The sequence below is a fragment of the Panulirus ornatus genome, chromosome 15 (assembly GCF_036320965.1).
Source record: "Panulirus ornatus isolate Po-2019 chromosome 15, ASM3632096v1, whole genome shotgun sequence".
In the NCBI taxonomy this organism is placed as follows: domain Eukaryota; kingdom Metazoa; phylum Arthropoda; class Malacostraca; order Decapoda; family Palinuridae; genus Panulirus; species Panulirus ornatus.
The window spans coordinates 30,444,403-30,458,704 of NC_092238.1; the positions used below are offsets into that span (position 1 = coordinate 30,444,403).

Genomic DNA, 14,302 nt, shown 5'->3' on the forward strand with positions numbered 1-14,302 from the left:
AGCACGACGGCACGACCCTTGAGCATGACGGTACGACCCTTGAGCACGACGGTACGACCCTTGAGCACGACGGTACGACCCTTGAGCACGACTGTAAGACCCTTGAGCACGACGGTACGATCCCTTGAGCACGACGGTACGACCCTTGAGCACGACGGTACGACCCTTGAGCACGACTGTAAGACCCTTGAGCACGACGGTACGACCCCTGAGCACGACGGCACGACCCTTAGTCTACGATGGCCTGACCTTTGACCCTAAATAACTCTATGCACTCTGGAGATTCGAGATTTCTCCCCATGAGGCAGCGTGTGAGTACAAGGCTCGATGTAAAGCAGGTGACGGAAGGAACAATGAAAAACACAGTTTGAGACACAGGTCCAGGTGGTTGCGCCCCTCGTTACCTGACCCAATTGGCAGCAGTGATGATAACAAGAGCAGCAGTGATAATGATGGATCTGGTAATGATATTGGCAGTGATGATGAAGATGATGATGATGATGATGATGACGACTGGATGTAAAAACGATTTCATAAAATGCAATAGAGAAAAGTTCGAGGAAAAGGGGTTGGTTGTCCGCTTTACGGTCGTTATTTTGTTCATTACGGCCGGTTTTAGGGGGGGGGATGATGATTCCGGGTCATTCGGACTCATACGGGGTCATTTCCTGGCTTCCGCCGGGTCGTGCGAGGTTACACCGGCTGCAATTTTGGGTTCATGGAGGGTCAGGATGGGAGTCGTGACGTGGGTCGTCATGGGGTCGTAATGTGTGCTTGATATGAGGTCAGATCGTGCTGATGTCGACTCCCCTGAGAGAGAGAGAGAGAGAGAGAGAGAGAGAGAGAGAGAGAGAGAGAGAGAGAGAGAGAGAGTCAGCCCAGCTCGAGGTGGGATTTTTTCGGGGGTCATATGAGGTCGAGTCAGGTCGCCACAAGGGGTCATGTCATGTCAGGTCACGTCGGGGGCACAACGTACATGGTAGGGTCACGCGAGATCATACCTCTGGGTCATTTGAGGTCAAGTCGGATCACACCAGTGGGACGAGTCAGGTCACCTTGGGTCACACCACCGGGTCATCATCGGGCCACGGGGGGGGGGGGGGGGTGATCCTGGGTCGTGGATGGTGGGCAACGGGCGCCAAGATGGATGGAGACACTGCTCCTTTGGCACTGCTGACTTGAACGGAACAGTGACATGTCCGGGGATTTATGTAACTGCTCGTCTAAAGGGCAGACTATATATAGTCCTTGGAGCCATGAGAATCCCGAGCCTGTACTTTTAGAATTTGGTCTGGTTCGCCCTCATCATTGCTTCACAACTGTGACCTACAGTTCCAGTAAGATAATGTCCCCTTTAGAATTGAGGAATGACTTCAAGGGCGGAAGCATACACCTAGGGAGCGGTGTGTGGCGATCCTCCTCCGTCCTCAGGGTCGAAGGTGGCAAGATAATGCTGAAACGACGTGAGAGCGTTTTTTTTTCGACCCGATTGGTCGGAAATCGCCGGCGTTGACTCGCTGAGGCCCCAACATTTGGCGTCGTTTCGCCTTCTCAATCCGATACTTTTGATGTGTAGTTAACCTATAAACAGGTCAGGGGCGTTGCCGTTCCCTGAGGGATTATCCAAGTGAGAGGAGAGGGAGAGAGAGAGGAGTTGGCTTGGGAGGGAGGGAGAGGTGTTGAGAGTGGGAGAGGCGGTGTTGAGCGTCGGGTGGAGGAGGCGGGGCTGTAGATGATGGCTCGCCAAAAGGGAGAATGACAGCGTCGGTGTTGACAGGGCCATGTAAGGCGACCACAGACCTTAAGGACTTGTCCTTCAGGGGACACACACACACACACACACACACACACACACACACACACACACAACAAAAGGTCCCTCCGCCTTGGCAGGAGAGACAAAGGCCCTCTGGTCGAGCGGACTGTTCGCATGTGTTGTACGAAGCGTCGCGCCGCGCGAGCTGAAGTGACGGATACGAAACAAAGCGCGTCACACATGACTTCATCTGTACATGAAACGTTTTTCTCTCCTTGAAGTTGTAACTCGAATCATTCGGAATACATATATTTTTTTTTTTCATTTCTTTCATCTTTAATGGTTGTGAAATAGTCCCATCACCGTGGTGGGTTGTTATGGGTTCGCGTGCTTTTCCGACGCGTTGTTCGACCCGTGGGTTTGAAAGTTCGAACCCTCGAGGAACCGAAGGGAGCTCTTCTGTGGCGCTGGTGTCTCGGGAGAGAGGGGGAAGATAAGGGCAATAACGTATTGGGTTCAAGACTTCTCTCAGGAGTCTTCTGCTCCTATATCAACGTACAAAGATACATACGGGTCGCACACGCACCGAGACGTGTGGCAGAACAAATACAAGCAAATGAAAGAAACGCGCTTGCTCTTACAGAAGGAGACTGGCACACACACACACACACACACACACACACACTGGTGGACTCCTCTTGGTTCTGGCACCTGGTCGACATCCTCCAGGTTTCCAGGTAAACATCAAATCAGGTCGACGGTAGATTCTAGACTTCAGTGATAAGGAGACGTGACCTCCCAAGCTTCCAAAGTGGCCAACGCCAGAGGTCGGAGGGGAACGAGGCGTGACCTTTCTTCCTATACCCTCCGAAGGGGTCGAGCAGGTTGACACAACCAGAGGTTAGAGGGAACGAGAGAGAGAGGGTGTGTGTGTGGGGGAGGAACGTGTGTATTCATGGCAGATCATGAAAGAGCCGAGAGTCATTAACTTCTGTGTGACCTTTGATGCTGTTGGCTAATTAAATCAAGTAATGAAGGTCTGCCCCTTTTAGACCTTGGAGTCGCGGTTGTCTGCTCAAGTTTGACCGGTAATTACTTCTCGTTAATTAGAAGTATTTGAGGAGAAAGTCTTGTGGGAATGTTGAAACACGACGACTTGGTTTTTTTTCTTTTTTTCTTTTGGTTCTTATATGTTGTCTTGTGTAGGTGATCTTGTTGTGTACTGCTTCATTATTTTTCATATATTTTTCTATTTTAGTCTACGATTGACCCAATTCTCTTCTGATGTAGATTTGTAGAGACAGGGAATATCTTTGTAGATGTAGATACAGCGAGAAGATGTATAGATACTGATACAAAGAATATCTTCATAGATATAGATACAATGAATACCTTTTTAGATACAGATACAGGGAATATCTTTATAGATCCAGATACAGGGAATATCTTTATAGATACAGATACAGGGAATATCTTTATAGATACAGATACAGGGAATATCTTTATAGATCCAGATACTGGGAATACCTATATAGATACAGATACAGGGAATATCTTTATATATACAGATACAGGGAATATTTTCATAGATACAGATACAGGGAATATCTTTATAGATACAGATCCAGGGAATATTTTTATAGATACAGATACAGGGAATATCTTTATAGATACAGATACAGGGAATATCTTCAGAGATACGGATACAGGGAATATCTATACAGATACAGGGAATATCTTTATAGATATAGATACAGGGAATATCTTTATAGATACAGATACAGGTAATATCTTTATAGATACAGATACAGGGAATATCTATATAGATACAGATACAGGGAATATCTTTATAGATACAGATGCAGGGAATATCTGTTTAGATACAGATACAGGGAATATCTTTATAGATACAGATACAGGGAATATCTTTATAGATACAGATACAGGGAATATCTTTATAGATCCAGATGCAGGGAATATCTTTATAGATACAGATACAGGGAATATCTTCAGAGATACGGATACAGGGAATATCTATACAGATACAGATACAGGGAATATCCATATAGATACAGATACAGGGAATATTTTTTTCTTGACTTTTTTCACATGAGGTGTTAGGGGTCGGCTTTCTAACTCCTCGAGCTCTGGATCTTCTTTGTTAGCAAATTACATTACTGCTTTTAGGCAAGAGTAATTTTGTTTAACAACGCGTCAGCTGCGTGTTTTATGTAGACAAACACGAGGAATTCCTTTTCTTGTTTTAGGTTATTTTCTCTCTCTCTCTCTCTCTCTCTCTCTCTCTCTCTCTCTCTCTCTCTCTCTCTCTCTCTCTCTCTCTCTGAGGCGGTACGGGGTCGGTCTTGACACAAGGGTAACCAGGGGAGAGGGATTGGAACTTGGATGACCTTGGTGATGGGGAGGAAGATTGGGGGGTGGGGGTGGTTTGCTGATAAGCGAGAGTAGTTGAGAGAGAGAGAGAGAGAGAGAGAGAGAGAGAGAGAGAGAGAGAGAGAGAGAGAGAGAGAGAGAGAGAGAGAGAGAGGAGGTGGGTAAGGGAGGTAGAAGGAAGGGTACAGAGAAGGAAACTCGAAGAATGGGGATGAAGGAGGAGGTAGAAGGAGGAAGGTTAGGAGGGAAATAGAAGGAAGGAGAGAGAGTTAGACGGACAGAAAAGTAACTGTATACACACACACACACACACACACACACACACACACACACACAAACACACACACACACACACACACACACACACACACACACACACATACATACACACACACACACACACACACACACACACACACACACACACACAAACACACACACACACACATACACACACACACACACACACACACACACACACACACACACACACACACACACACATATATATATATATATATATATATATATATATACATAACGAAAGCACAAACATTTAAAAAGAAATATGTATCAAATTCGTGTGCAGCCAAACGCCATAATTCGAATTTTAAAAAGCATTTGACTGTATGTATTCCCCAGTGTCCATAACTGTCAATTTGGTGTTGATGATCCGGCCTACTGTCGCCTTTGAGGCTTTGCGTGGAATCACACTCCCCATCACACAGGATTCTGTGGGGAATTGAATCCAAAGATTACCTTGAAAATCTGACCATGAGAGGGAGTCTTGAAAGAAGAAAGATACACATGGAAAACGTATTTCAAATCCTCGATAAAAGATGGATGAATTAAACCTGCCTTTCATACCGAGTCTTGTTAATATATATTTTTTTTTCTTCTTCGTATGCATAACCCGCGGAACTCTACAAGAGCTCCACCAGTACAGGAGCTCATCTGGAAACTTTTCGTACTGAAAGTTCCGAACGAAAATGGGGAATGAAAATATCCTTGCGAAACACACGGGAGAGAAAACTGAAAAGCGAAAGCTGGTGGAACAGAAAATATATATATAGATATCGTTGAGTTTACCACTGGAATAATCTTCATCGGCTTCCAATATTGCGAAATGTGAATATTTGAATATTTGAAATTGTTTTCATTTTAATCTGGATTTATGAAATACCGGCGAATTATCCCTCCGTTCTTGGTAAAGAGACGATGCCAACGCGGGTTGGTTCCAGTACGGACGAGTCACAGTTAGTGGGTCAGACCAGTGTGACCAGGGCCCAGGTCTTTCATGCCACCAGGTCATCTCGTGCTCCAGGTCCTGTAGGGCGGCACCAGGTCCTCTGGTATAACCTACACCAGGTCTTCAGGCTCACCATGTCTTGCAGTACACGACCACTTCCCGCTTGGTACAGTACCATGACAGACGCTATGGAACGAACTAATCATTTTTACAGCTGTATCTTGCAGCTGTATCGGGTCTGTACCGAGGGGCCGAGCCGAGCTTCTGGGTATGATGAGAAATACAACAGCATTAGGCTCAGAAGGTCTTTAGGGAGGTGGTGTGAGGAGGCATCGTGGGCAACCATATAGGAAGGAAAGGAAGGCTTTGAAACCCTTTCTGAAAACAAAAAAAGTTCCCTTCAATTCGTATGGTCCTTCGAGGCTCTTGTGTTGAGAACAGCTTCTCTCTTTCCTCCTCGCCTGGAGGGCGCAAGCATCCTCTCTAAAAGAGTTCATAAGGATTCTCCAAATCCCTTAACGACGTGACCTTCACACCTCAAGAAATAAAAAAAAAAGAAAAAAAAAAGGAAAGTCTTTGGAGTTGAATAAATGAAGCGATCCGAACCTCCTCTCTTCAGTGGTGGGAGCGAGGTCTGCTCACCTTGCAAGGATTACGGCCTCGGGGCTTGTAAGGGATCTTCTGAGACCTTATTAGACCATGGCCCTTGGGCTCGTGTGAGATTCAAGCTCTTCAAGGCGCAAGAAATCGTCGTCCATCCAGTTATCGTCTCAGCCCTCCCGCCGACCCTGACCTCGCATCATCGAGGTCAATCAAGAGAGGATCCAGGAAAAGTCAACAGTGCAGAAGGAATTTTTACCCCCCCGCGCACTGTGAGGTGTGGACACAAAAAGAGTTCCACCTCCTGGCCCGGGTTATGAGATCATGAATTCTAACGACACGTAATAGGTAATATACGAAAGCTGCAAGTGAGGGCAGAGTTCCTTCTTGACTTTCATTCTGGTCTTAGGTCTGTGAGGTATTGAGAAAGCCATACAACAGGCTAGTGACCTGCGATTTAGAGTGAAACAACATGAGGACACCTGAACCCTCCACTGGAGGGCAGAGGCGTAACAGAATGGAGTCGATTACTTGCCGTAACGAGGCTTAACTATGCAAACAGCATTCGGAACACATGCCATGTCGTACCACTGCGCCGGTAGTTACTCGGTAATGTAAGGTGATTGGGCCAGCGAGGCAATTCTCTAATCCCTTCAGGAAAATGTACTGCTGATAGTAATTCTAATGGTCTAAGTGGCACCCAGTGCCATTTTTTATCCACCCAGTGCCACATCTGGCACTCTGCAGTGACAGGCGAACCAACTGACCTTCTCTGCTGTGTTTCCGAGGGGCGTGTGGTGATAACATTTTCTTTTCCCTTTCTCTTCATTTTCCGTTTCCTATCTTCACTTCTGGTCCGGACGCCACCCCACCGTCTCCCTCCGTCCCCCAGGGCCTAAGATAAACTGCCATCCGATTCAAGATCTCCTGGGGAGGGAGGCGAGGGGGAGGGGCGTGCGTCAGAGATGTATTGTTGGTCGGTGTACCTGCTTTTTTCCTCCTGCAGGAGGAAAACCTGCGATAAGAGACTCGAGGACGACGGAGGGAAGGGATCGGAGGAAGGGAGGAAGCCCTCTTGTTTCCCTCAACTCACAACCCGTCCCCTCGGCCTTACATCATTCTTCACGTATATAAAGTCAGGCCGCTCCAGGGGACATCCATCTTTAGAACTCCCTCGAGTGAAGGGGCAAAGGGGGGACGTTACGATACGCAGAAGCACAGCCGGCTGAACCTCCCCAACCTCCGACAGCTAGGAGGAGGAAGGAGAAGACCATTGTGGCGTCGTGGACGTGGGAGGGACCGACTGCGCCGACCACCCAGCTCCGCCACAGAGGGATGAAGACGAACCGATACAAAAGCAGAATTCCCTTACGTACACACTCCTGAAGGAGAGGTTGGCCGGCCCCGCGTCCCCTCACCCAGGGAGGAAGAAACAGATTCCAAGAGACGCCACAGTGATATTCACACTCCCCCTCTGGCCATTACCGCCTCCCACGTCAAATTCAAACTGCCGGACGCCGCATTGGACGCGAGGTCGTCATCTTCAGTAATGGCCCTCTTCGTGTGGTTGCCGTATATCCTCAAGCGCCGGGGGCTTGCAGGCGACCTCTCCAGCACGGGGAAGATGGTTATCTGTTCCAGGTACACAGCGAGGGATCGTGCCCGCCCGCCCCCCTAGCAGATGTAGGAGGAGATGGCCTCCGCTGAACCAATTATATTCGCTTTGCGACGCCTGACCACAATTCTTTCTCCTTCAGCTCCAGAGATCGATTCACCACGTCCGTCCCCACCTCATACACCTCCCATGTATCATTTCTGGCTCCTTGATCTATCATGGCATGGTTCAAGTGGAGGCAGACAGACTAGACGGAAAGACACCTCTTGTGGGGACCAGCTGTGCTGCCAGACAGCTGTGCCAGACTGCAGTAGTCCCCCCTTCCCCCAGGGTGGGAAAGGGGACGACGTCCAATTCCCAGAGATAAAACCCCCTGACCCTCATTACGGGAGGAAACTATGATCAGTATTCTGCCCCCATGAGGCAGAGTCATGAGGTGGGCCACATTTGTACCCGCGAGGCGTGTCTCCCTCATTCGTTTATTTCTTTTATTTGGGAAATAAAGAAAGAGAATGAAAAACTCTGTACCAGGAATAGTTACCAGTGAGTTTGGGTCTGGACTTGCCCTGGTGCAGTGGAGGTTTAAGTCCTGCGGTGACCTTGATATAGCGGTCGCCATCGTCCAGCGGTGACCTGGTTTGAGCGACCACGGGCGTAGTTCGTCTCTGTAACGATTACTTAAATTCAGGGGGCACCTGTTTTATAACATATACTGTTTTATATCAGTCGTATACATTCAGGATTTACCCCTCTATATATCGGTTAACTGCAAACACCGACCACCTCCTCTACAGTGGACGAAGAGATCAGCGTCGCTATAGTGGACATCTCGTACAGCGGCCACTCTTCCATGAAGGCCAGGGGGATGAGATAAGTGTCAGTCCACATTACCGAGAAGCTTATCTTGAGATGTGTTGATGCATATTCAGTCTCATAATGACATCATTTGCAATTCTGATGGAGGCAATTATCGTTCGTGCCTTCCAGAGCGAAACCGAAATTGGGACACTTATGGATTTAACCTCCTGGATTTACCTCCAGTGGGTTCATCCCCCAATGGATTTACCTCCAGTGGGTTCATCCCCCAATGGATTTACCTCCAGTGGGTTCATTCACCCACTGGATTTATTATACCCAGTGCATTTACCCCACTGTGGATACGCCACCGTTAGATCCAGTGGCACGGAAGTAGCCGCAGGCTAGTTTGCCACAAATGGATATAATATATAGATGATATATTAGTATTGTGTATGTCATTAATATGACATCTGTTACTGAATATGATAAGAAATCGATTCTTTTTCCTAATACAGAAGCCACCATTGACGAGCGAATGCAGTGTGTGTGTGTGTGTGTGTGTGTGTCCATACAACACCTCAAACATCTTTGTCCATAGACACGTCAGGGTTGACAAGGGCCTCCCGTAGCGGCAGTCTTTCATCAAACGACCGTACGGCGCTGTAGATTCAAGTGAAAATGGTGTTGTTTGACATCTGTCCCCAGAAAAGACGCGTACATGATAAAGAAGAGATAACAGGGGATCTGGGAGTTTGAAAGTGAGGGACGTGCCTACCAAGTCTTAGAGTCAAGTTTTGCACCAGAGCTGAGGAGATGACGATTGTCGATTGTTGGAAAGAGGGAAAGAAGAATGAGAGAGAGAGAGAGAGAGAGAGAGAGAGAGAGAGAGAGAGAGAGAGAGAGAGAGAGAGAGAGAGAGAATCTTCGATGTGCTGAGAAAGGTATGGGGGTGTGTGTGGGTCGCCCCGTCCACCGCTGTTTTTTGGAAACGTGTTTGTTGTATTGGACTCCGTTTCCCTCGTGCATTTTTGGTGGCGTCAGCCCCCGTAGTGAGGTGTGTGTGTGTGGTGTGTGGGAGTTCTCCTGGAGTGGTTTGGCGTAACTTGTGTTCTTGACATCACCTGAGCAGGACGGCACGGCACGACCCCTGGCTATTGTGACCTCACCGTAAGGGTCAGGGTTTGAAGGTTAGGCAAGGTCCTGTGTTCCTGCTCAAGGGTCGTACCATCGTGCTCAAGGGTCGTACCATCGTGCTCAAGGGTCGTACCATCGTGCTCAAGGGTCGTACCATCGTGCTTAAGGGTCGTTCTGTCGTGCTCAAGGGTCGTACCATCGTGCTCAAGGGTGGTACCATCGTGCTCAAGGGTAGTACCATCGTGCTTAAGGGTCGTTCTGTCGTGCTCAAGGGTCGTACCATTATGCTTAGGGATCGTACCATCGTGTTTAAGGGTCGTACCATCGTGCTTAGGGGTCGCGCCGTGGTGCCCAAGTGCCTTAACCTCGTTCTACTCCAGCATCGAACCATCGTGCTCGAGGGATTCAGTAACGAGGGTGACCTAATTCGACAGTGCAACGTTCGGCCATTCATTCAGTACCTGAATGTATTCAAAAACACGACATCATCATTCTACACCGCTGCCTCTCGCAAGAGTCTTCAGGGTACGGAGCTGTCGACCTCCCAAAACCTCTCTTAACGTTAGTTTCCCCCACGAATAAAAAAGAAAAGGTGCGCTTCGTGCGCCTCCATGCAAATGGGAATTGGGCTTAATGATAATCGACTCAACACAGTATTACCATTTGTTGTCTTACGGAGTAATGCGGCCTTGCTTCACCCCTGAGGGTCGACCGCCCTGCGCTGAACGGGTGGAGGACGTTAGTAAACGAAAGGGTTGAGACACCCTGTGATGTTAGGGTTGAAACCCTGAGTAATGAAGGGGTTGAAACCCTGAGTAATGAAGGGGTTGAAACCCTGAGTAATGAAGGGGTTGAAACCCTGAGTAATGAAGGGGTTGAAACCCTGAGTAATGAAGGGGTTGAAACCCTGAGTAATGAAGGGGTTGAAACCCTGAGTAATGAAGGGGTTGAAACCCTGAGTAATGAAGGGGTTGAAACCCTGAGTGATGAAGGGGTTGAAACCCTGAGTAATGAAGGGGTTGAAACCCTGAGTAATGAAGGGGTTGAAACCCTGAGTAATGAAGGGGTTGAAACCCCTGTACTGGATGTAGCTCATCCTTCTCCAGGGACGAAGGGAAGGTTGTACCTCAAGAAATGTACTCAAGTGGTTGAAACGATGTGCTTAAGAGGCCAAAGCGTTGTAACTTAGAAATGAGTGAGTTAGTATAATGATGGTTGTTGAACGAAGCTTTGACACTGAGGGATCCTGACGGTGCTTTGCGAGGTGTGAACCCTCCCGTGGCAGACCTCGGCGAACTTGACCTTTTCCCTGATTCACTTATACGTTGGCAGCACTTCAAAACGCACTTCAGATCAGATCGATCTTATTTCTACTTTAAAGTAAAGTGTGTGTGTGTGTGTGTGTGTGTGTGTGTGTGTGTGTGTAAGTGTGTGTGTGTGTGTGTAAGTGTAAGTGTGTGTATGTGTGTTTCTTTGTCTTGGTTCATTCACACGCTTTGAGGCTTCGAAGCATGTTGTGTCATTTTGAATCTCCTAAGCACGTGTGTCTATTGGTCTTTTTTTCTCTCTCTCTATCACGGTTTTTGCTCTCGCTTTCCCCCTCTCCCCCTGTATGTGTGTGTGTGTGTATGTCCCATGGCAGCTTAAGCTTACTGTGTTGTTTATATGTGTGTGTGTGTGTGTGTGGTGAAGCGATGGTCATAGTTTATGGTGTTGCTGTACTTCCTTCTCCTTCGCTGCCCCAAAGCATGTGTTGTGGTTTGTATGGTTTCCCTGCATGTTCCTCCTCTCTTTGTTTTGAAAAGCCTGTGAACGCGACAGCACGACCCTTCAGCAACGAGGGGACGACCAGACCCTTGAGTAGTGAAGGGACGACCAGACCCTTGGGCGGTGCAACCATGGAGTTCATGACGACCTGTTCCTTGACTTGATCGGCATATCGTAACCAAGGGTCGTACCTCCATACTCGAGGGTCGTACCGTCGTGCTCGAGGGTCGTACCGTCGCGCTCGAGGGTCGTGCCATCGTGCTCGAGGGACGGACCGTCGTGCTCGAGGGTCGTACCGTCGCGCTCGAGGGTCGCGCCGTCGTGCTCGAAGGTAGTACCGTCGTGCTCGAGGGTCGTACCGTCGTGCTCGAGGGTCATACCGTCGTGCTCGAGGGTCGTACCGTCGTGCTCGAGGGTCGTACCATCGTGCTCGAGGGTCGTACCGTCGTGCTCGAGGGTCGTACCATCGTGCTCGAGGGTCGTACCATCGTGCTCGAGGGTCGTACCGTCGTGCTCGAGGGTCGTACCGTCGTGCTCGAGGGACGTACCGTCGTGCTCGAGGGTCGTACCGTCGTGCTCGAGGGTCGTACCATCGTGCTCGAGGGTCGTACCGTCGTGCTCGAGGGTCGTACCGTCGTGCTCGAGGGACGTACCGTCGTGCTCGAGGGTCGTACCGTCGCGCTCGAGGGTCGCGCCGTCGTGCTCGAAGGTAGTACCGTCGTGCTCGAGGGTCGTACCATCGTGCTCGAGGGTCATACCGTCGTGCTCGAGGGTCGTACCGTCGTGCTCGAGGGTCGTACCGTCGTGCTCGAGGGTCGTAACATTGTGCTTAGAAAGTCATTTTGTCTTCTCTATTCTTTGATCCAGGTGACTTTTTGATAAACAAAACAAAAATGTTTTTGTAGTTTTTTTATTTTCTTTTTTTTTTTTTTTTTTGTCAAGCGATAATCCTTATCTTGTAGACGTAAGTGTTTTTCTTCCAGTTTTTCCTAATCTGGACCAGCGTCCAAAAAAAAAAGATCTATTTTTATGTGTAGCATATCATAGTACTTTTTGTTAATGTCTCTTGTTAAATAAACTAACCAATTCTCTAAATTAGAAAACTCTTGTTAACAATTTAATGGATTTTCATCATGTTAAATTGCTTCATACTTTCTCGATGTCCTTTAAAAAAAGAAAAAAAGCAACAGCTGGTGGGATTGGTCAAGCTTTTTTTTTGAGTTTCTGGTTTTATAGAAACGTATGAAAAGTTTGAGGTTTGTTGACAGCTTTCTGTGATTACACATTTGCAAAGCGGCTTATGTCCACATTTTCTCTTAAGTCTCTCTCTCTCTCTCTCTCTCTCTCTCTCTCTCTCTCTCTCTCTCTCTCTCTCTCTCTCTCTCTCTCTCTCTCTCTCTCTCTCTCTCTCTCCCGCGTTACTGAGGTAGCGCCAGGGAACAAACTTGCAGAAAAAGACACCTCCGCTCACACGCACGTCCATGTACGTATTCATACTCTCTCGCTGTCATTGATTCCCGACGCCACCCCATCGCCCCACAGGGGAAACAACACAAGGGCATGAAAAATGATAACACGTACTCACTTCTCCTTCCCATCACACCCGATCGCCGCTCCATTCCTGTCTCATCCCAAACACGCAACGTTTGTCTCCCTGTCATCCGACACATTCAGGAGTTCTTCCGATTACTCACTCCGTCTAATTTCGCATCTTTGCCTAGTGCCACTTCTCCATTCGCCCTTCTCTTTTAAACCCTCATTTGTTCTTTTCTTCTTTACTCGTGTTCACCTCCTTCCAGAATATTATTTTCTCCATAAACTTCATCGATACTCTTTCTCTTAATCTCTCATTCACTACCATTTTTTTCTGTAACACCCTTCCTCTGACCTACTGCTGCTTTCTCTTATATTCTTCCTAATCACACGCACTCCATCCTTGCAGTTGCCGACCAAATGCCTCCCCTTTCGTTTCATACATACACAAATCACTTTAGATGAAAGTAATACATATTTATTTCGTAATAGACATAAAAGTGTGTATGTAACATACCTGAACACTTATCAGGGACATTCTTCTTCATAATCAAGGAATATAATATTGTCTAGAATCTTGAAAACAACTTGATTAGTTAAAAGATTTCAGTACATATTGAAAAACAAACTTGCCATAAAGGTTTAGCTTAAATGACGCAAGGCTAAAGGTTGACAAACTTCGAGAATCAGAACTCTGTTTATAAACCTCAAACTCTCCTGTTGAATGCCTTTAAGTTTGATTTCATATGAAGAAGAAATAGAACTCTATCGCCAGCTTTTGTTTATGCCTAAGGCTGTAAATAGCTTTGTGGAGGACACTTAGTATATAACTACAATCTTCTGAGTCCATAACTTGAGTGTGTTGTGACTTCTATACACATCATCCTCGCTGAGGTCTTCTTCCTACAGGCTTGGTATATGAATGTGAAGAGGCTCTGGTAGACCCCTTTGCTCTCGGAAGCTCCTTTGCGAAGCTAGTCAGTTACCGGTTCGAGTCCTAACCTTACGTGCATACCTCCATTTGCATATGGATCTATTTGGTGTCCAAGATGCGGACAGAATGAACAGTTCTAGAATATGCCGTGTGGTGATGGGAATGAAAAGGTTAAAGTGTGTGAGGTAATCTGTTTATGACAACAGACATTCATTGTTTATAGTCTTTTCATACGAATTGTCCTGAGAATAGAGAAATCTTATCTCTAAGCAGGTATTATATCAGTCTTCAAGGCTCTGTTGTCGAAAACTTATTCCACACACCTGTTCATATTAGATTCAGATGTATCGATATTGTGATTTTTTTTTCTTTTTTTTTGAATTATTGGTCAGACTTTTGCCCTTGCTGTTCATCCTGCAAAACTTATTCCATGTTTGGGTCTTGGCCATCAAAAGATATATGATCCACTATAAACATTTAATACACACTTGATGTATTTGATATTGCATACTTGAGAAATTACTT

General features: G+C 47.2%; 1 protein-coding gene across 3 annotated transcripts in view; it reads left to right on the top strand.

Annotated features, from left to right (window-relative positions):
* LOC139753812 (uncharacterized) overlaps window positions 1–14,302 on the top strand; it is a 446,936-nt gene that overhangs the window by 335,919 nt on the left and 96,715 nt on the right. The window lies entirely within an intron of this gene.